Source organism: Canis lupus, chromosome 19, assembly GCF_048164855.1.
Source record: "Canis lupus baileyi chromosome 19, mCanLup2.hap1, whole genome shotgun sequence".
In the NCBI taxonomy this organism is placed as follows: domain Eukaryota; kingdom Metazoa; phylum Chordata; class Mammalia; order Carnivora; family Canidae; genus Canis; species Canis lupus.
In genome coordinates this window covers 24,337,646-24,360,123 of record NC_132856.1, presented here as the reverse complement: position 1 = coordinate 24,360,123, position 22,478 = coordinate 24,337,646, and the positions used below count along the sequence as shown (strand labels likewise).

The 22,478-nt window shown below is 42.9% G+C and overlaps 1 protein-coding gene and 1 long non-coding RNA gene across 3 annotated transcripts in view; one reads left to right on the top strand and one right to left on the bottom strand.

Moving 5' to 3' along the window:
* Positions 1-1,071, bottom strand: part of TAFA4 (TAFA chemokine like family member 4) — a 173,509-nt gene extending 172,438 nt beyond the window's left edge. The window contains exon 1 of one of the 2 annotated variants that reach the window (XM_072785453.1): positions 811-1,071. The gene's annotated coding sequence lies outside the window, so the exon portion shown is untranslated. The remainder of the gene's footprint in view (positions 1-810) is intronic. The other variant, XM_072785450.1, reaches the window with a different exon arrangement.
* A 198-nt stretch (positions 1,072-1,269) lies between these two features.
* On the top strand, positions 1,270-7,354 carry LOC140611295 (uncharacterized). Its single transcript, XR_012012574.1, has 2 exons — positions 1,270-2,288; positions 5,420-7,354. It is a non-coding gene; the product is annotated as an uncharacterized lncRNA (long non-coding RNA).
* The last annotated feature ends 15,124 nt before the right edge of the window (positions 7,355-22,478 follow it).

Sequence of the window (22,478 nt, the reverse complement as noted above, 5' to 3'; positions counted from 1 at the left end):
CTCTCAGCGGCAGCCGTGGAACCCCCAAAACGTTCAGTGATACCGATTCAGGAGAAAAACGCACCGGCGGCACCGCGCCTGGCTCGGGCTGCCTCCCCAGGCGCGGGAGGGTATCAGTCCCTCTCCGCGTCCCATCCTTCCCAAGCCAGGAGTGGGGGGTTAAAGGTGCCCTCCCTTGCAAGAGCCGGTTGCCAAGGCAAATGAGGCACCAGAAGGTTTGAAAAAGAGGGGAAGAAGCGACGGAGACCCTCCGGCCTGGCGGGCAATCGCGAGGTGCTGCACTTCGAGACCCCCTGGAGTTTCCCACTTGGGCGGGAAGCTTAGCGCTTCGGCCGAAAGCTGTGCCCCGGGGGCGCGCAGCGTCCTTCCAGCGGGAGCCCCGCAGCCAGGACCCCAGGCGCAGGCTAAGCGGGCTCCCAGCGGGTCCCGGCTCAGACCCACGGGCTGAACCCCAGGCTGCGAAGCCACTGCTCACTCCGGGCCGGCGCGCCCCCTCCCCACAGCGATGCATCAAGCGGCCCCTCGCGCCTCCAAGGGGCACCCCGGGGATCTCTGAGAGGCAGACACAAACCCCAAAGTTGGCAGCCGCCCCAGCTGCACTTAGGAGCGCCGCTCCCAACTTCGGGGCGCAAGCCACCCACCGCAGCGGAGCGTCGGAATGAGGGGGGCTGCCCCGAGCCAAGTCGGGATCAGCCTGAGAGGCGGCTGCCGCGCCCTGGAGACAGCCTGAGCACTGGGGGGGGGGGGTTCAGCCAAGCGCACCCCGTCTTCCCGCCCCCCTCCCTCCTCTGCCCTGCCAACCCTCCTTACCGGAGAGAGCCGCAGCGTCCGGGACTCGGAGCCGGCGCGCGCAGGTGCAGGCACGGACCTCCGCTCCGAAGCCGGAGGATGCTCACCGCGCCACCTCCCCGCGGGCGCCCCGGGAGTGGCCCATCGCCCCCCGCAGGCTCTCGGCGCGAGTTCCCAGGTCTCTCCGAAGCTGGCGCAGCAGCGCAGGTAGGACTCCGGGCCCCGGGTCCGGCGCAGCCGGGCGCGCGCGGGGTGGCGAGCGGTGCGCGGTGGAGCCGGCGGGCGCTGGGGCGCTCGGGCGGGGAGGGGCCCGGAGGGGCCGGGAGGGGCCGGGAGGGGCCGGGAGGGGCCGGGCGCCCCGCGGGCCGCGCTGATTGGCCGGGCGCGCGGCTGCCCCTGCCCCGGAGCCCCGGAGGTCCACGTGGGCCGGCCCCCGGCCCCGCCCCGCGCCCCCGCTCGGCTCCCGGCGCCTCTCCCGAGCGCCCCGCCGTGGTCGCCGCCCGGCAGGTGCTGCGCAAAGGTACCCTCCCGGAACACCTGAGAGCCGCGGGAGCCCGGCGGAATTCAGAGCTCGGCTCCCAACCAGAAGCGACCCCCACGCAGGGCGTCCCCATCCGAGGGCCCCAAACAGTTTGCAAACAAGGCGTCCTTAGCCGCCCTGGGGCTTCACTAACCTGGCCCCTTACGTAACTTGCCTGCATGGGAGAGGAGGAGAATCCACGCGCAACGTCAACACCGGAATCCTTTCTTATTTTAAAAATTCTGGAAGTACAGCTCAGACTTGTTTGAGTCGCACTCTGTGCTAACCCTTCTCCAAGTGAAGTGACGCTAATCATCCGTGACGTTTTTTTTTTTTTTTTAAGATTTTATTTATTGATGAGAGACACACACACTGAGAGAGGCGGAGACACAGGCAGAGGGAGAAGCAGGCTCCACGCAGGGAGCCCGACGCAGGATTCGATCCCGGGTCTCCAGGGTCATGCCCTGGGCCGAAGGCTGACGCTGAACCGCTGAGCCACCCGGGCTGCCCTCATCTGTGACATATAAATAGTATTCATTTTACACGAGAATACTTCGTGTGATGTCCATTCTATAGATAGGAAAACTGAGGCACAAAGAGGCTAATTTACTGAAGATCACAGCTCATCAGGGGCGACTGTGTGTAATTTGAACCCGGGAAGGCTGGTTGCAGAATCCACTTTCTTTGCTATTCGCAGTGTAGTCTAGAAGAGGCCCCCCTGGAGACTTTGTTAGAAATGCAGACTTTGAGACCCCACCCTGGAATCGGAAACTTCATTTGAACAAGATCCCCAGGTGGTTAGTTTATGCAAACAGTTTGAGGAGCGTTGCTCTACAGGACTATGCTGTTCCCTGTGGACGGTTTGCCTCACAAGCTTCTGATCCTTTTACTCTGCAGCGACATGAAATAATGCGTCATCCTGCCCCAGCTGCACTCCAAAGTATATTTGCCCTTCTCTGAGCCTGCTGCTGGAACGAAGGTATGGAAGCCTTTCTGTCTCTCTTCCCCATACCTTTATCCTCTGCACACACGTATCCCATACCATATTATCTTGTGTATCATGTAACACTTTCTATCCTTTGCTCTCTAATTATCAAAATTGGGGCTCTGAGCCAGACAACCGCTACCAACTAGTCCCCAGTCTTAGGCGGAATTCAAGCATCAGAGCAGGGGCTTGATCTTTGAGATGTCCCTTTGTGCTGAGATTCTGGGGAGAACAAGGACAGGAACAAGGAAAACCTGAAACTACAGGCCAGGAGATGTCAGACCTCTCTCCTGAGACCATTCATTCATTCATTCACTCGAAAAAATCGAGGGTCAGGCACTGAAAATAGGTGCTAGTATCTACAGAAGTAAACACAACAGAAAAAACTCCTGCTCCTATGGAGCTTACCCTCTAGTGAACAAAAACTGGCAATAACGTGACAAATAAGTAAAATACAGTTGAGGAGAAGGTGTGTTGTAGGGAGAAATTAAATGTGTAAAGGGATTAGTGCTGGGGTGGGGGTGATTTTAAATATAGTGGTCAGGCTAGTTGTCACCTGACCTTTGGAACAAAGACTTAGAAGAGTGGAGGGAGCAAGTCATTTAGAACTCCACATTCATTCATTCACCAAATATTTCTTGACTGGACACTTTGTATCAAGCATGGTCCTGCCACAGGTCTGAGTATTCACTTAAGCACTGCGGTTTTTCTAAATCCAGGTTTCCCTGGACTTATGGGGGTGTTGAGAGGGGCAGGGAGGGGAATGTAAGCAATTCTGTGGCTCTACCTAATACCATATTCTCCCATCCTGGGTGTTCAGTATTGTTAGGGGTTTAACTGTATCCTCCAAATTCATAAATTGATGTCTTAACCCCTAGTATCTTGGAATGTGACCTTATTTGGAGATGGGGTCTTTACAGAGGTAATCAGGTTAAAATAAGGTCTTTAGGGTGGGCTTCATTCTATGTAACTAGCATCCTTACAAAAAGAGGAAATTTGAAAACAAAGACATCGGGAGAACATCATGTGAAGATGAAGACACAGATAGGGGTGATGCATCTGTAAGGCTAGGAACACCGAAGATTACAGACAGACCATCAGAAGGGGAGAGAGCCACCGAAGAGACTGTCTCTCAGCCCTCAGAAGGAACCGACCTTACCAACTTCTTGCTCTCAGATGTCTAACCTCTAGAACAGAGTACCGGATAAATTTCTGGTGTTAGGCCCCCTAATTAAAGCAGCCCTAGAAAACTAATAAAAGTATATGACTCTGAGGGAAGATGACATAGTTAAATCCCATCTATAATTTTCCAGTGTCTTTTGTGCAATGGCAAGAAGCCAAAGGGATCTGATGAATTGAGATTTACTAACCAAATCACCACAAGAGCAAATTATGATGGTTTTTTTCAAGAATTTATTTTTTTGAGAGAAAGCAAGAAAGAGCACAAAGGGGGTGGGGAGAGGGAGAAACAGGCTACCCCACTGAGTAGGAAGCACAATGCAGGGCTGGATCCTAGAACCCCAGGGTTATGACCCAAGCCGAAGGCAGATGCCCAACCAACTGAGCCATTCAGGTGCCCCAGCAAATTATGTTTTCTAAAAAGAAAAGCCAAATGAAGGGCACCTGGGTGACTCAGTCCATTAAAGTGACTAACTCTTGATTTCAACTTAGGTCATGATCTCAGGGTCATGAGATTGAGCCCCACATCAGCAAATTGCTCAGTTTGGAGTCTACTTGGGATTCTCTCTCGTTCACCCTCTCCCCCTCCCCACTCCGACTCACTCTCTAAGTAAATTAATTAAATTAAATTAAATTAAATTAAGCCAAATAAGCCCCAATTATTCCATTTCTTCATCATCTATTTATTGAATGCCTGCTATGCACCAGGCAATGGATTACTGTTAAAAACAAGGCAGATGTGGCCATTGCTTTCATGTGACCTGTGTGTCTTGTTACAGGAAGAATTGGACAGTGAGCAAATCAACAACTATATGAACAAGGTAATTTCAGACCAGAGTAAGGGCTTAAAAGAAAAGAAAGCAAGGCTAGAGGATTAAAAGAATGGGGGATGGGTTTAGATGGGTTTAATTTAGGTTGGCTGCCCAGGGAAGGTCCCCATGAGGTAGTGACATATGAGCCAAGACCTCAGTGACAGAAAGCCATCCAAGCAAAGAGCTGGTAAAAACTGTTGTAGGCAAAGAAAACAATCCCTCTTTAAAAAAAAAAAAAAAAAAAAAAAATCCCTGCCATTCATTCCATAACACCCTTCCTTTCTGTCTTTAACATCCATTTTGCCTTTTGCATTCTTTGAGATAGTGCAAAATCAATTAATGTCTGCTTCATAAAAATGGGGTCCAATTATTTACCTTCTTACGTAAGAACCAGTAAAGGTTGTGCCAACAGGGTTTTGCATGCACACGCACACTCACAAAACACCCTCTGACTCGCCTCTGTGTTTGTAGATGGTGATACCACATGGCTTAGACATTGTGTTTATTTTCCTGATTTGTAGCATCTGTTGGGCACGTCCTGGTGATTAATCAATCCACTGATAGCTAACATTCTAACTCTATGAGGCCCGTTTGTAAAATCCTTATATGATCAAGCGAAGATTCGGTTTTAAAATTTGCACTTTGAACATAATTTTTACTTGGGAGACTCACAAGAATACTAACTACCATGAATGGGGGGCTTATGTGTGGCTCCTTATGCCAAGTGCTTCATGTGGGGTATTATCCTCACAATCCTGGGATGGAAGTTCTTGTATTTGTAACATCCATTTCACAGATGGGAAAACTGGAGCTGAAAAAAGGTAAAGTAGTATGCCTACAGTTGAAACTGCTATTTGATGCCAGACCGGGGCCTTGAGCCAGTCTCTTGAGCTTGGAGGCTCAGGCTGGGGCAGGCGAGCAGAAAGCAAAAAGCATTTGTATATCCCTTTGCATTTGTCTTTGAAATTTTCAAAGCACTGTTTTCTGACTTTTTTTTTTTTTTATTTACCCCAGCCCTCTAGCTTTCAAGTTCACTTTTCTAGGCAGATATTTGCTTTGCTTCCCCTTACTTCAAACTGGGAACTGCAAGAACTTTGATAAATGAAATGACTGATGTATTTTTTTTGTTTTCAGCTTGTTTTTCCAGCATCCTCTGAGGAAATGTGAGTCAAGCTTCTGAGCTCACCCTGCCTTGTCAGACATCCGTATCTTGTACATTGACACTCCCCCAACACAAAGGGGGTCCCTCCCCTCACTCAAATACACCCCCTGCCAAACCAGATGCCCAGCACAATGTGCAAAGCCAGCTCTGGCCCTCTTTACGTGGATCCTAATAGGTCCTCCTGCCTGAGAATGAACATCTAAAAATGGCTTCAGTCGGTCTTTGTGAATCACTTTCTATTCTAGTGGCTTCCCTACAGTCTTGTTCAGGGGGAAAAAGCCCGGGAAACTTGCAATGGTGAAAAGATGTGAGGTATCTCTCATCGGATCCCGGATTCCCTGCGCCTCACTTAGGAAGTGGGCAGCAGTTTTAGCTGTTAAATGACTTCCTGCCTGGGATGGCGTGGTCAGGCTTGCTTTAAACTTCTGGAACCCAGACAAGGCATCTGGCCGTTCGCTTTGGAAGGCTCAGGTGGGTTTCACTATCCTTTCCTTCACTGACCACAACCGCTTCAATAATTTATGCCTTGCAAAAGAACAGCACTTCAGGGCCAATTAGCATAAGAAGGATTTATGAAACCACGGTGGGAAGGCATTTTTAGAGATCACACAAAAGCTGTTGCACGGAGCAATGTAAGCTAGTTTGAAGCAGGACCAACCTCAGGTAGAATCATCAGAGAAACAATACCCCTTTGGTATTCTCTTTTTCTCTGTCCCCTCCACCCCTCCATCTCCCAATGTGGTCATATTGCCCCCAGCTACACAGAAGACTGCTGTTGTCATTCATTAATGTATGTTTTCATTGATTCTTTTATGAATTTATTTAAAGTTTTTGTCAGATTTTCGCATCTATGTTCATTGCAGTGTTATACACATAGCCAAAAGAGAGAAGCAACCCAAGTGTCCTTGAATGGATAAACAAAATGTGGTATACACATACAATATAGTATTATCTAGCCTTTAAAAGGGAGGATATTCTGATACATGCTCCTAGAAGGGTGAACACAGAAGACATTATGCTAAGTGGAATAAGCCAGTCAGAAAGGAGATCTAGTGTATAATCCCTCTTATAGGGGGTACCTAAAGTAGTCAAATTTGTACACACAGAAAGTAGAATGGTAGTTGCAGAGTAGACGGATTGGGGAGAATGGCAGTTTGTGTTTAATGGGTATAGAGTTTCAGTTTTGCTAGGTGAATAGGGGCCTGGAGATGGACAGTAGTGATGGTTGCACAACATGAATGTACTTAACGCCTCTGAACTGTACCCTTAAAAATGGTTAAGATGGTAAATCTTCTGTTATGTGTATTTTACCACAACCTAAAAATAGTTTAACTAACAAATTCTTCTAAATCAATCAAAAATTGGGGGGGGGGATAAAAAATAAATTGAACAATCAATCAATCAATCAAAAATGGCAAAATTGTAAAGCTTTAAAGATGAGGTGTAATTCAATTTGTATCAGAGTTAACCAAACTTAGACTAAACATATTTTCATGTAAACAAAAAAATATTTAAATTTCGTTTGTGCTAGACATGATACTAGGCACTTGAGATTCCACTGTAAAAGGCATTCATAATCCCTGACCCCAAAGAACTTAACAGAAGCATACCATAATGACCTAGATGGAATCCTTATTCAGTTTACACTTTCTTCCTCCAACACATATTGACTCCCTACTATATGCCAGGCTCTCTGCTTCTTACTAGGATACGCTGATCACAAGATAACCATAAAGCCACTCCTCTCAGGGCTGCCAGTCTAACAGGGGAGAAAGAAAGTAAGCAAGAAATTATTGTTTCTCTAACCCCTCTGCTCCATCAAAATTTACTGGTTCTCACCTCCTAGACTCTAACATAACCTTCTGCAGTCTACTACTGATGTCCAGAAATAAAGCTTCTAACTGTGATCTCTCCTGTATTTGTAACGTGTAAATGCAGTAACACAAGAAACAGTATATTAACCTAGAGTTGTTTTTTTTTTTCCAAAATGTGCTTTACATCTCACAGTTTTCTTACAAAACTATTTTGAGTGATACACAGAAGAATTATTTTAATAGTTTTAATTTATTGTGATGGATATTGGGGAGGGAAAAGCTAAATGAAAACACCAAACTTGTGACTTTATGGATACTGTTATTTAGAATGAGATTAAATTAAAAGGTAACACCAATTAAAGATAAACATGACAATAATAGTAATAATAATTTGGGCATATAGCAAAATTGAGGTGAGACCCAACAAAATCAGGAAGGAGGCTGAAATTTTTATTTATTTTATTTTTATTTTTTAAAAGATTTTATTTATTCATGAGAGATACACACAGAGAGGCAGGGACATAGGCAGAGGGAGAAGCAGAATCCATGCAGGGAACCTGATGTGGGACTCGATCCCAGGGCTCCGGGATCATGACCTGAGCCAAAGGCATATGCTCAACCACTGAGCCACCCAGGTGCCCAGGAAGGAGGCTGAAATTTTTAAACATAGGAGAGACTATTGGCAGAAATGCAGAAATGCTTGACCAATGATAAGCTGATAAGAATGCTATTCTGAGGAAACACAGAGTTTAGAGTCACATTTGTATCCCACCATGGGTCTACCCTTGGCTCCACTATTGTTCTTTCCTTTCTAACTCTGCACTCTCAGGGGCAGCCTCCACATCGTGCTGAGTGATGACATGTACTAGGAATCTCTTCCTGCCCTGTTCATCAACTCAGCTTCCTTTGAAAAGACTCAGTCTAGATGAGGATGATGGCAAAGAGGGGAGTGTCATCAAGTATCTTTGGAACTTGGATTCCAAGGATGCTGAGCTTATATCATGCAAGTTAATAATATGGCAATCTTATGGTGAAAATATTAGTATTTCCAGTCCTTACCTGTCCTATTTACTCTTCTAGACTTCTAGAAGAAAGTTTTGGAGAAAGCAGAAATAAAAACACCGGTTTTATTCCAACTTTCTTTCCATTTGCTCTATTTTAATACAGACAACAAAATCCACATGCCATTCAACTTTTATTTTTGGACTTGAATATTTTGCCTCTACCTTGAAACAACATTATTTAGTCAAAGGTCATAAATGTTAAAGTAGGATTTAAGAGGCTTCACTTGGACGTCTGACATTTGAAATACTCTTGATCAGGGACTTATCCAGCAGGGAGGCCAAATCTATCAGTAGGCCTCAAATCCCATGGATTTCAAGCAAGTTGCAATACTAGACATTTTCCTGCCTGCCAAACATGCCCTTCTAAGAAAGCATCCTTGCCAGAATCCTTGATTGCAAGTGACAGAAACTCAACACAAATGGACAGAGGCAAAAAAGAGGCTGTTTACATAATTGAGATGCTCTAGAAATGTAACTAGATATTGGTATTTGAGGGAGGGCATGACTGTGTAAATATTTCTTCCTCATCTCTTGACTGTTCTTTTGTGTGGATTGGCTTCATTCTCCCTTACCAAGAGAAGGTAAGGCAGGAAAGATGTCCTTCAACAGCTCCAAGCCATATCCAGCAATATGACCCTAAATTGAACAGAAATGCTGGCTTCAAGTTAAAGTAGTCTAGGCCAGCTTGTTTTACAAGCCCATCCCCATGCCCAGGCAGGGTGTAGGAGGTGAATAGCAACGCCACTATAATCATACAGTTATGAATTCCTCCAAAAAGAACTAATGTCCATTCCGGGAGTCTGCCTTATGCAATGCCCTGATTGACCAACTCATATGACAATAGCTAATTAGATTAGTTTGGGCTCCTAAGCCTAGAACTATGCATCCATCCAATATTTCTGACTTGTGTGGTCTTGTTAGAAAAGTAGCATGAACCAATCACACTTTTCCCCCTGGAATTTGAAAAGGAGATTCCCCTCCCTAAAAAAATGGGAGCCCAAGAGACTGAGCCATTTATTTATTTATTTTATTTATTGACATGATAATTATGTGACAGATAATTATAGGCAATGTGCAACTGAAGTTACAAAGAAGCCAACCCACAGAACTAGAGACCAAAGAGAAACATTGACTCTGAGACCATAACACCTCTGAAAGAAAGGTTCAGGGAGTCCCTGACTCAGTTTCCTGGGAGTTCCAGTCTCTGGAAATTTTGTGATCTGAGTGGGGCATGGCTAACGCATTTGATGTTTTTATCCACATTATCTCCTTTCCTTATTGTAATAACTCCCTTAGAGAACCTTTATTCTCTCCACTTTACAGATGATAAACTGAGGTTCAGAGAGCCTATCTGATCTTTCTTAATGTGATTTTTCAAGCTACAAAGTCTATAAATAAAAAATGTGTTTCCACCTGCTACGAGATGCCTCAGAACCTTGAGTAGTATAAAAATATCTGGGCTGGAAATGTAGATTTGGAAATCATCTATCTACTTGGACTCCTAGAGGTATTCACTAAAGCCACAAGAGAGAGTGGGGGCTACCAAGTGAAGGATCATAGGTAGGGAATAGCTGTGACAGCCTCACCTATTGGTGCTCGCTCTCAGCAAGGTTCCACACATTACATACTCTCTCAGCAAAAGGGGAAGTTGAGTTAGAATTTGTGAAGATAACAGTGATCATGCTTCTACGTGCCACAAGATGAAAGAAACTTCAAATAGTTTGTTTTGTAGGACTTAGTAATTTTCCTGCCACGATTATGCTGCATATCCTCACATTGTACCCAGCCTGGAAAATTCAAGAGAATCTCCCTTTTACACATGAATTTCTAAATAAATCTTGCAAATTGGCACAGGCATATAGGGCCAGGCAGAAGAGAATGAGATAGAGAATATCAAGGAGTGGGTGTCAGGTTGAATACGGCGATCCCCAAGGCGACACTTCCACCCAGTCATGATAAACTAGGTTCCACACTGAGTTGGTTTTGCCCCTGGTGAATTCAGAACATTCCAACATTTTAATAAGATTTTTAAGAGGCACAAATAAAAAGTAAAGTATGATTCATCATGTCAGCACCTTATTTTGTAAAGATTATTAGCACACCACTGTCATAAATTTTAAGGAGTAAATACATGTGCTGAGATGATTTTTAAAATATTCCCTTGTACTTCCTTTTAGTCCATGACCCTACTTTCCATTCTCGCCTGTAACAAATTCAAGCAGCTAGACAGTATGCTTACAACCCTAGGGAAAAATGTACCAAAGCAAAACTCTGAGAACAAAGACACAAAGCCATGGCTTATGAGTTTCAAAATAGGCCGCTGAAACCCATGCTGGAGATAATAGTTTTGAAAGGGCTTCTGAGCCCCAGAAGCCAAGTTTTTGAATATCAAAAAGCCACAGCATATCTTGAACAATAGATTGGGAAAAAATAGCCTCCCCTCTAACTTTCAGACAAGGCAAGATTCCATAGGCTGGACGGAAGACAAGATCCAGTGAAAAGAAGAAAGTAAGAAGAGAGTGAGCTTTATCTACAGAGACCACCATGGACAGCTCTCCTTAGTTGTTGTGAGACCACCAACAGAAGTCTGACAAAGGATGGATGTGCACAGGGCTTCTCAAGCTGGGTGCTATTGATACTTTGGCCAGGTAATTCTTTGTTGGGGAGGCTACCCTGGGCATTGCAGAATGCTTAGCAGGATCCGTGGCCTCAACCTACTCCATGCCAGTAGTACCTCCAAGTTGTGACAGCCAAAATAACGTCAGACATTGCCAAATAGTCACGAGGGTGGAAGGTGGAGAGAAAATGACCAGGTTGAGGATCAATAACATGGGAGGAGAGAAAGACTGAAAGAGAGATTACACACACACATATCTTTCTTATAAAAAAGTTGTATGCTCTTTACACAGAAAACCTTAAGAACACACATCACCCTCCTACAAAAAAAAAGAAAATAATCCATACTCTACTCACTCAGAAATAATCATTGTTAGTTTTACCTACACACAACTTTTCCTATATATATTTTTTATTTCCACAAAACCAAAGAGTAGAGCCATGTAACCGCAGGTTATACTGTTTTGTTACCTGCAACTTTCCCACTTCACATCATGTTGTGAATTTTCTTTTTTTCTTTTTTTTTTAAGATTATTTATTTACTTATTCATGAGAGACACAGAGAGAGAAAGACAGAGACACAGGCAGAGGGAAAAGCAGGCTCCATGCAGGGAGCCAGACGTGGGACTCGATCCTGGGTCTCCAGGATCACACCCTGGGCTGAAGGCGGTGCTAAACCTCTGAGCCACTGGGGCTGCCCTGTTTTGGATTTTCATAGAGGTATGGCATTCCTTGAAATAGCCATAACATAATTTAATCAGCCAGTCCCCTATTGCAGGAAGTCTAGGTTACTCCCAATATCTCACCAGTATTAATAATGCTCCGATGAATATCTTCATATATTCCTTTGATTGTTTTCTTAGCGTGAATTCCAAAGGAATGTTCTTAGAGAAAATGGATATTTGGGAATTGTGTCTATAACATTTGCTATTTCATTAATTTAAGTCATAGTTTGCTGATTTATAATATACCTTCTAAGGGCACCTGGGTGGCTTAGTCAGTTAAATATTTGCTTTTGGCTCAGGTCATGATCTCAGGGTCCTGAGATTGAGCCCCACATGGGGTTCCCTGCTCAGCGGAGAGCCTGCTTCTCCCTCTCCCTCTGACTGCTGCTCTCCCTGCTTGTTCTCTCTCTCTCTCTCTCTCTTTCTCTGTCAAATAAATAAATAAAATCTTTAAAACTAATAATAAAATAAAATATACCCTCTATTTCTCTAGTGTTTTTTACTTTCCCACTTTGTCGAGTATGTAGGGCAGCTATTAATTGTCCTTTTTTATCGATAAGAAAACAGGTGTTCCCAGAAGTTAAATGACCTGCCCATGGCAACACAATTATCTAGCAACAGAGGACTAAAACCCATCTTATCTGAGTCACCTGGGCTTTTGGCTGATAGTGCTCACACTGGTAGCATATATGCTGCCAAAATTGAAATAATTCAGAGAAGACGAGTATGTCCCATGCTCATGGTTGATGTGCGAATTTGTGGGCATGAGGATGTTAGGATAATTCTTGGTTATGAGTTATGTCTCTAAGTACTATTTTGTGAGTATTCCAGAGGCCCCAGAACATAGTTCAAGGCTATGAGACCTTGGATGAGTGAACCTACGGCTTCCCGTGCAAAATTCCACAACCAATCTCCTCTCCAAATGCTGACTTAGAGGGATAATATTTTAAAATGCTAATTCCAACATCTGCTTCCATCTTATCCCTGAAGCCAAATTAAGTTGGTACAGTCTGTTTTTACTTCCAGTTACACTCTAACACAGATTTATTACCAATTAATTTCTTATCGAGGAAAAACAACCCCATCATAAGTATTTTAGATAATGACATCTAAGTATTTTATACTGCTTCAAGTCTGAAAAGTTAGAATAGAGAGTGCATCCAATGTTCATTACCTCTTAATGTTTGCATTCTTTTTCATGTTTTGATTCACCAAGAAAAAATGAAAATGCTACCCTCTGCTTAGCCATTTTTTAGGTTTAATGAGATTAAATAAATTCTGAGGGGGAAAAGAGTACAGCTTAATAATGTTTTAAGTGGTTTGTAGAAGCATTCCCTCTACCATGGGCACAATTTTAAACCAAAGCCAACTTCTGCAGTGCTGCTGAAAGCTAATGAATGCCTTAATAATATGCAGGGGAAAAAGCGATGAGTTGATTAGATACAGAAATATCCTAGACCTCTGAAATACAGTTAGGAAAACAACTCAATTGTACTCAGAGACAGAACTCATAACAAAGAATTATCCTAACATCCCATTTCACGATCCATTAATAATAAGTGATCTTCTTGGCAGCATACATTGAGGTAATTGACACTCACTGATTTGAGGGCTAGACTTCAAAGCTCCAGATAAACTTGAACCAATTTCACTTGGTTCTAATAATACCCAAAAAATGAGCCAATTTAGAACATCATATATCTTTTCTATTTCCTAGAACCCAGTTGATGCCAATCCCTCCTTCAGTTAACTGAAATTCTTTTGCAGGTTAGTACTTTTTCTTAATAAAGTATTTGACAGATTCATCTAGAAATTTTATTATACTTCTCCTGATTGTCTGCCTAACCTTTGGAGCCATTCTCTATGTGCACGTCTTTCTCTGTATATAAGAATATTACCTTCAAACATACTTGCTTTCTAATAGTTGAATATCCAATTGGGTAAATGTACGTTACATAGAACCGTTTCTTAGAATCTGCAAATTCTGAGATGGTTGTTTACTTAATCCTTGGGGCCCCGAGTGAAGGGATATGTTAGATGTAACACAGTTGGGTAAAGGAGGCAAATATTGAATAGCAGGAGACATCTGAACAAATATGCCACTAAAAGCTCTCAAAGAATGTGAAGAAGCAATAGACAGTAAAACAGAGCAACAATAAAAAGGAATACTTGTTACAATATGGATGAACTCTGAGAACATTATGCTTCATTTCATTATTAAATGAAATAATCCAGGCACAGAAGACTTCATACTGCATGATTACATTTATCTGAAATGTCCAGAATGAGCAAATCCATAAAGAGAGAAAGTAGACTAGTAGCCACAGGCTGCGGAGGAGGAAACAGGGATTGACTGCTAAATGGGTATAGGGTTTCTTTTGGGGAGATGAAAACGGTCTAATATGGTAGTGGTGCTGATTGCACAACTCTGTCAGTATACTAAAAACACTGAACTGTGCACTCTAAATAGGTTAATTTTATGGGATGTGAATTACATCTCAAAAAGGCTTTAAAAAATAGGCAGAGACAGATAGGAGTCAGAAGAAAGGAACCAGGAGCCTGAGGTACAGGAGGTTTAGTTACTAAGGGAAACATCTTTCGTCTTTGGTGTAAATTGACTGATGAAGTTTCTAGGCAACTTTGATATAACTAATTGAAAAAAATTTTTCTAAGAATTTATTTATTCATAAGAGACAGAGAGAGGCAGAGACATAGGCAGAGGGAGAAGCAGACTCCTCACAGGGAGCCTGATGCAGGACTCCATCCCAGGACCCTGAGATCACGCCCTGAGCAGAAGGCAGATGCTCAACCACTGAGCCACCCAGGCGTCCCCCCCAAAATTTTTCAAGCAAGAGAAAATCAATACTGCATATGTGCTCACCTCAACCAAGTAGATTAGCAAACATTTCCCAAATACCCTCTACGTGCTAGCCACCTAAAATATAAAGAGATTGCTGCCCTCTTGGAGTCACAAGCTTTTAACTAGAAAATAAAATATCTTCTAAAGTAAAGGAAGAGAGTCCCAGCTGACTCAGTCAGTAGAGCATGTGACTCTTGATCTCAGAGTCGTAAGTTCGGGCCCCATGTTGGGTCTAGAGATTACTTAAAATCTTTAAAAATAAATAAACAAATAAAACAAGAAAGAGAGTGCAAACGTTTAGAATAATTCTTTTCAGGTATGGAATTACGAGATTTCTTTTTCCAGTGCTCTATAATATAATGACTTTTTATGACGGAGAGGGAAATGAATTTTTTTTTTTAAAAAGGAAAGGGCATTGGAGAAAAATAGTGAATGCTGTAGAAAGCTCTGGAAGCACAGAGGAAGCAGGAGGAGTTGAGTGGCAGGGAGATCACAGGAACTTTAACAATCATTTGATATTAGCCCCAAGAGATGGGACTCTTGACCTTGTAAAGGTCTACGGATTTCTTCCATTCTTCATTCCTGAGTTGAAGGATATGGTAAAGGCTGAGTGCTTCAGCCACGCTGGAGTAAGCCTCCTGACTCACCAGCTCCCCACCTCGACCTCAGGCGCCCTCTGGGAGAACTGAAGCGCTGGAGCTCTGAGCCCAAGAAATGCTCCCCCACTACCTGCCCACCTCCACTCACCAGTAGGACCTGCCTTTTGTTCCAAAGAGGGCAGCACTATTGTCAACAGATAGGAATCATTAGGAAGGAATTTGCTTCTGGATGTGGGCCAGCAGGTGCCATTGCAGACTCTTCTGTAGTTGCCAAAGCATATAACACAATAAGACAGTTGCTCTCTGGGTTTGCGGCAGAAGTAAACACGGAGAGCTTTGCTATTAATGCACACACAGTGTGTGGCAACAGGTAGAGGAAAGTCTCTGTCCATTCAGTCACTCTGCGGGAGAGATGGTTGCCTGTTCAAAGCTGATGCATGCAGTTCATTTATTATTATGAACTGTGCTCATCACCACAATTCTGACCCCATCATCCTTTGCCTTGCTCTTGCGGTTATGCGAGCCTTCTCTGAGCAACAAAAGACGATGGCAAAAACCACACCGGCTCAAAGCCATGGTCCATCCATCCTTGCACTTTGAGGGCAACAGGAGGAGGAAGCCTATTATAAGAAAAAGAGCATGGGCTTTGGGTTCAATTCTAGCTCAACAAACTCATCAGCTAATTGACTTTGGGAAAGTTATGCTAGCTTTCTGAGGCTCCTCTATCCTCCTCGATAAAGTGGGCATAACATTAGTACTGACTGCCCTCACAGGGTGGTTGTGAGGACTGTTCCAAATCAGATACACACAATCACCTGGGCTGTAAGTCCTGAACAAATTCGAGGTCATTTTCACCAGTTCCCTTAATGGAAGGCTCTCTAGAGCAGCATTCTTCAAAGTTTAGAAACATTATCTATGCATTCTTCCATCTTCCTCTTGATTGATTTATTTTTAAAGATTTTATTTATTTATTCATGAGAGACACAGAGAGAGAGGCAGAGACATAGGCAGAGGGAGAAGCAGGCTCCCTGCGGGGAGCCTGATGCGGGACTCAATCCCAGGACCCCAGATCATGACCTGAGCTAAAGGCAGATGCTCAACCTCTGAGCCACCCAGGTGCCCCTTCCCCTTGATTTATTTAGCTAATGAAGATATATTTGTGTATATACAAATACATACAATATACATAGGTGCATATACATACGTACGTATCTATAGAGCATCCACTTTATTGGAACTGTCCTGGTTGCAAGTGACAGAAATTCAATTTGGCTGTCTTAGAACACCCCCAAAAAATTAGGAAACATTTATTGATTCACATATATGAAAACTTGCGTGGCAGTTTTACTTTCGAGCACAGCTGCGTGCAGATACCCAAATAATACCATCCCAAATTCATCTCTCTTCATGTTGAAATCTCTGCTTTTCTGTATGTGGTATATTAACTAATATACATAAAGCACTTAGAATAGTGCTCATCTCACAATAAACACAACATACATTTTGCTACCATTATTTCATTTAATCCCCCCCCCCATCCTATGAAACAGGTACTCTATTATCCTACTTTTACAGATAAAGAAACTGAGGCACAGAGAGGTTGTACAGCTATTCGATATATATCCCAGCTGGCCAGGCAGTCTGATTCAAAAGGCTTTCCTTGGCCACTTCTCTCGACTGTCTCCTCATTAGGCTTGAACAGGAGGTTGAGCCCTGATTGTGAAGGGATTTAGAAAACCTAAAAGCTAAAAGACAGACGCTTCCGAAATAAAGCAAAGGAGCATGAAAGGTTGGGTCACTTGTCACACGATGGAGTACTATCCTTCAGAATCTGTGTATTTTCTTCTGAAGCAGAAAATAAGTTCCTGGGGCCCCTGAGTGGCTCAGTCGGTTAAGTGTCCAACTCTTGGTTTCAACTCAGGTTTTGATCTCAGGATCTTGAGATCTAATCCTGGTTTTGGGCTCCTTGCTCAGTGCAGAGTCTGCTTAATTCCTCTCTTTCTCTTTCTCCCACCCCCCACTCACACACACTCTCTCAAATAAATAAATCTTTGGAAGAAAAAAAGAAAATTCCTCCTTCTATAATCCAGGCATAGATCCTATTAATCCTACACAGGGCAGGAGCTACACTCACCTAAAATATCTAGAGACATGCAATGGTTGGAGTATGATCCTAGCACTGATTATCCTTTGTTGACAACCCCACGTCCCATCCCCAACACATTTTCTGCTCCTGCCTGCCCTGTTCCCTGCTCCATGCCCTACAAAGCTGACCCACATGAACCGAACCTCTGAGCCCCTTTCCCTCTGGCTTCTAGTTGGGTTTGGCCACTGGTCACCCACCCTTGTGAATCAGGCCCAAAGGTGGTGGTAATTCCCATGGTTGCTAGTCCCTGGGTGCTTCACCACCCCCTTGCTGATTTACCAAATCCAAACAACACCTTTACCAAGGGCCCCTGTGCTTCATTCTTTTTGGTTAAAATCTTTGAAATTGTCACCAGTCTATACATAGGTCTACATGGCATTTCTATTTTCATGAACGCCTTCCTCCACTAAAAAACTATTAAGAGAGGGACTGGGGATCCCTGGGTGGCTCAGCGGTTTAGCACCTGCCTGGGACTCCAGGATCGAGTCCTACATCAGGCTCCCTGCATGGAGCCTGCTTCTCCCTCTGCCTGTGTCTCTGCCTCTCTCTCTCTCTCTCTCTCTGTGTCTCTCATGAATAAATAAATAAAATCTAAAAAAAAAAAAAACTATTAAGAGATATTTTGTGACTACTTTGGTAAAAAGATGAATGTAATCCCAGTTGGATTACATCTACTTTTCTCTTCTGATTTTAGAAGAAAGGAGAATATTTTCATGGGTTCCTAGAAGTGTCCTGGGCCCTAGGCACTGTGCCTTTTATGCATAATAGAGAAGTCAGGCCCGCTTGTCTCCTGCCAGGACTCTGACAGATGCTAACCCTTCTACCTACATACCTAACAGACAAAAAATAGAAGCTTCCAGGAAGGTGGGCTACTATCAACTGAAGATCATGATCCTGGGGTCAGATTTCCCAAAGAGCCTGTTTCCATTACAGTGGACCCAGCCTCCTTGTCCTTCAGCAGATCCTGTTTCCAAGTCACAGCGATGAAGCCAAGATAATAAAGGAAGAAAACTGGAGTATCTAGTGTTGAGTTAATGCCTAATTCCTTTACGACGCAACCACGTTCCAGAGGCTGATGGTGCAACAGTCACATACTTCATGAATAATCCTCACTTTCCCCATGTGACTATATCACTCCATAGCTGGAAAGGAGAGAACACTTTCTATCTGTTCTCGGGTCACAGTTTCACTCCAAGTATCAGAAAAGCAAGTTGGTGTTTTTTGTCTGGTTTTCAAATGAGAACCGAGAATGTTTTGATTAAAATACTGCCTTTAATTGGCAATCTGTTAACTATTGATGATCTTAAAGGTTATATTTGGGCTTCTCCTGGCTCAGCCAGCTCTCAGGGACCAGGCGGAAGGAAGTGGACGATGTGAACCTGTGCTGGGGAAAAAGGCGAGGCAGCAAAAGTATTTTTAAATCGAAAACAAAGTTATTGATTTTCTTTTGGAGTTTCACGCCTCATGCCCCGCAACGTGGGACGGAAGGCTCTTCAGATTCCTTCTTTGCCTTTTTCAAATCTTCAGTTGTAATTTCAAGGTAATGCCAAATTTAAAGTGCTAAGCCCCTGGATCCCTTGATCCCCTTGGCCGGTCAATTCTTTGACGGACTGGAGGAGGAGGGAGGTCCCTAAAAGGACAGGAGAAGCTGAGAATCTACCCCTCAGCACCCTGAGTATCAACCATAAAACTAATGAACTGTGGCAACTGAATCGTCTAAGTTCATTCCAGATTATGTCTTCGTAAAGTTCATCTTTGTTTCCAATTATCATCCTGGAATCATAAATGTCGAATCTGAGGTACAGCTTCTCAGCTCTGAGTCTTGCTTGTATTCTTATCATTAAGCCCACGATAGGGGATGGCCCTGTTTACAGGATACCTGGGGCAACGGATCCTCTCTGAAAAACAACAACAAAAACAACCTCTTTCATTCTTTAAGACATTAAATCTGAAAAGGTCTCTGAAAAAAATTGCCCCGATCCAGTGAATCTGAATTTTGGCATGTTGATGAGGGCAGTGTTTGTTTTTAAGTATATCCCCCTTAACTATTCATAACCCAGTTATAAATCATGTTTATTCTACATCTTTTTTTTTTCTTCATCCTCTTATGACCATAAAACATTTACCCTGACAAGTTTATAAAGAATATTGAGGTTGATACTTGCTGGTCTTAGTGGAAATTAATCAAAATCCATCTGTTCCCTTCTCAGCCTGGACAATTTCATTACCACTAAACCAGGGATTATAGGATTCTTACATCTTCTTTTTTTCCAACACAGTTCAGTTGATTTAGAAACAATGATTAAAGCTGCTTACTTTAAGGAAGATTGTTTCCAATCTTCCCTTCTTGCAAGGCAGAGAAAGATGAAAGCATCTTGATCCTGAAATATTTATATCTAAGACTGGAAATCTGTATCGGAGGCATGATGAACGATTGCAACCAAAGATTTTTTATTTTAAAGTCATATTTCTTATCTCCACACTTCACTCTCCTCACATGCTGCAGGAAATAAGCACTAAATACATTCACTGCCCCCTATCCCAGGTAGATTTTCTATCTTTATTTAATTGTAAATCCAACGTGGCATAATAAAGAGACTCAAAGATAAAGATTACCTTTCTGACACTGACTATTTATAGGGATAAATATCAGTTATCCTTATGTGGCCTTAGAATGACTGCTTTCAAAGGAATGCAGAACACAAATTAGAGGGAATGAATTTAAGCCTCCCGCAAGGAGATACCTTGATCTGGGATTCAAGAAATCTAAAGAATTAGAAGTGATTACTAGAGAGTAATTCTGGCTTTAACCAGCCTTAGAGAGGTGCTATAATTAACTGTTCTTACTCTTAAAAAAAAAAAAAAAAGAAATCTGGTTTCCATACTTTTCCCCCTCTAATGCCCTTTAAACTGAGGTAAAAGTGCTCAGTTCTTAAGCATACTGTTTGGATAAGCTTTGACAAGTGCAATCTACTCATAGAACCATCACTCCAATCAAGATCTAGAACATTCCATACTCTTAATTTCTTTTGGTGTGGCTGTTTTTAATAAAATGAAAATTATTATAGCCCTCTGCTACTAGGAATGAATACCCCTCTAAATTCTAAAAGGAATAAAATAAAACAGAAGACCTGTTAGCTGGGTTCCCTATGGAGCCAAATGCTGTTTGAAACCAGTCCATGGCAAGGGCCTTTTAACAACATCACAAAAAAAGGAGCTGATCTTGACCAGCAGGCAGAGGGGGATGGCGTCATGGCCCAAACATCAGATTAGAAGCACAATGATTCCCTGGGACTGGACGCTAAATCCTGGCAGACGACACAGCCTTTCATCTTCTGAAATGGATAAATTGAATGAAGCACGGCCAATTCTGGGCCAGACTGTTGGATGAGATTCTGGGTTGTTTTTTCTTTTCTTTTTTTTTTTTTTTTTTTTTTTTTTTTAAGATCCTAACTGTTCTACATAGACATTAAAATTTCAATTACAGCAGACTCAGAAACTGTCCTTCTATCCTTGACATTTCCTCCTTCCTTACCTGTTCCCATGTAGCAGGAAAACAGTTACCTACCTGTATTCCCAGCCTGTGGGACCCTGCACCTCAGGGGTGATTCCTTGTACAGCGAGAATCCTGCAGAATAAAAGGAGAATTGCAAACGTTCATCCTTGGAGATCTTGAAGGGAATATATACACAGCCTAAGGAGTGCAAAATGCTCTCCGTTTCATTCAGTAATTGCTGCTTAGGGACCTAAGAACAAAAGTAAAGGATGAATGGACTGTATAGTATAATAAAAAGAGCTCAGTTGTGGGGAGTTGTTTCTGTTGGTTTGTTTTTTAAACAAGGAGTTCGTACTGGCAAGTTTTATTGTCATCATATTTTGGTACCACGGAAGAGTAAAGAAATTCTGAGGCCAGTCTATCCAAGTTCAGATCCTGACTCTGCCACATATTTGATGTGTGACTTGAACAAACCATTTACCTCTCTGTACCTTCCGTCTTCACCTCTATAAAATGGGGACAGTGAAAAAACCCTGCTCAGGGTCAACCAACTTTTTCTAAAAACCAGATACTAAATACTTTAGACTTCATGGTCCAAGCATTGTTACAACTGTTCTGCTTTTGTTGTAGAATGAAAGCAGCCTAGGCACTATGTAAAATAGTGGGTGTGGCTATGTCCCAATAAAACTTTATTTATGGACACTGGGATTTGAATCACACATAATTTTTTAATAGGACTTTTTTTTGGTAAGTCTTTCCCTTTAAGGGGCTCAGTAGCTCAGAGGTTGAGTGTCTGCCTTTGGCTCAGGGTGTGATCCTAGGGTCCTGGGATCATGTCCCGCTTTGGGTTCTCCGTAGGGAGCCTGCTTCTCCCTCCGCCTCTCTCTCTCTGTCTCTCATAAATAAATAAAAATTTAAAAATCTTAAAAAAAAAAAAAAAGACTTTCTCTTTTAAAAGATTTTACTTTGGGGGCTGCTTGGGTGGCTCAGTCAGTTACGTATCTGCCTTCTGCTCAGGTCATGATCCCAGAGTCCTGGGATCCAGTCCCACATCAGCCTCCCTGCTCAGTGAGGATTCTGCTTCTTCCTCCGCTCCTCCCCACACTAGTGCTCTCTTTCTCTCTCTGGCTCTCACTATCAAACAAATAAGACTGAGCATGTGACTTTTTTAAGAACAATTTTACATTTTTTAGAGCAGTTTTACATTTGAAACAAAATTAAGAGGGAGGTACAGAGAGTTCCCATATACCTCTGCCCCCACACATGAATAGCCTCCTCCATTATCAACACTACTCACCAGAATATTTCTTTTAACCAAAGATGAACCTACATTAGCACATCATAATCATGCAGAGTCCATAATTTACCTTAAGGCTCACTCTTGGTAGTGTACATTCTATGGGTTTGGACAAATATATCATGATATATACCCATCGTTATAATATCATACTGAGTATCTTTACTGCCCTAAAAATCCTCTGTGCTCCACCTATTCATCTCCAACAATATGCAATGACTGATCTTTTTACTGTCTTCATAGGTTTACCTTTTCCAGAATGTCATATAGTTGGATTCATATAGTCCATGGCTTTTCGGCTTGGTTTCTTAGTACTATGTATTTAAGGTTTCTCTACATCTTTTCGTGGCTTGATAGCTAATGATTTTAGCACCAAATAATATTTCATTGTCTAGATCTTCCACAGTTTGTTTA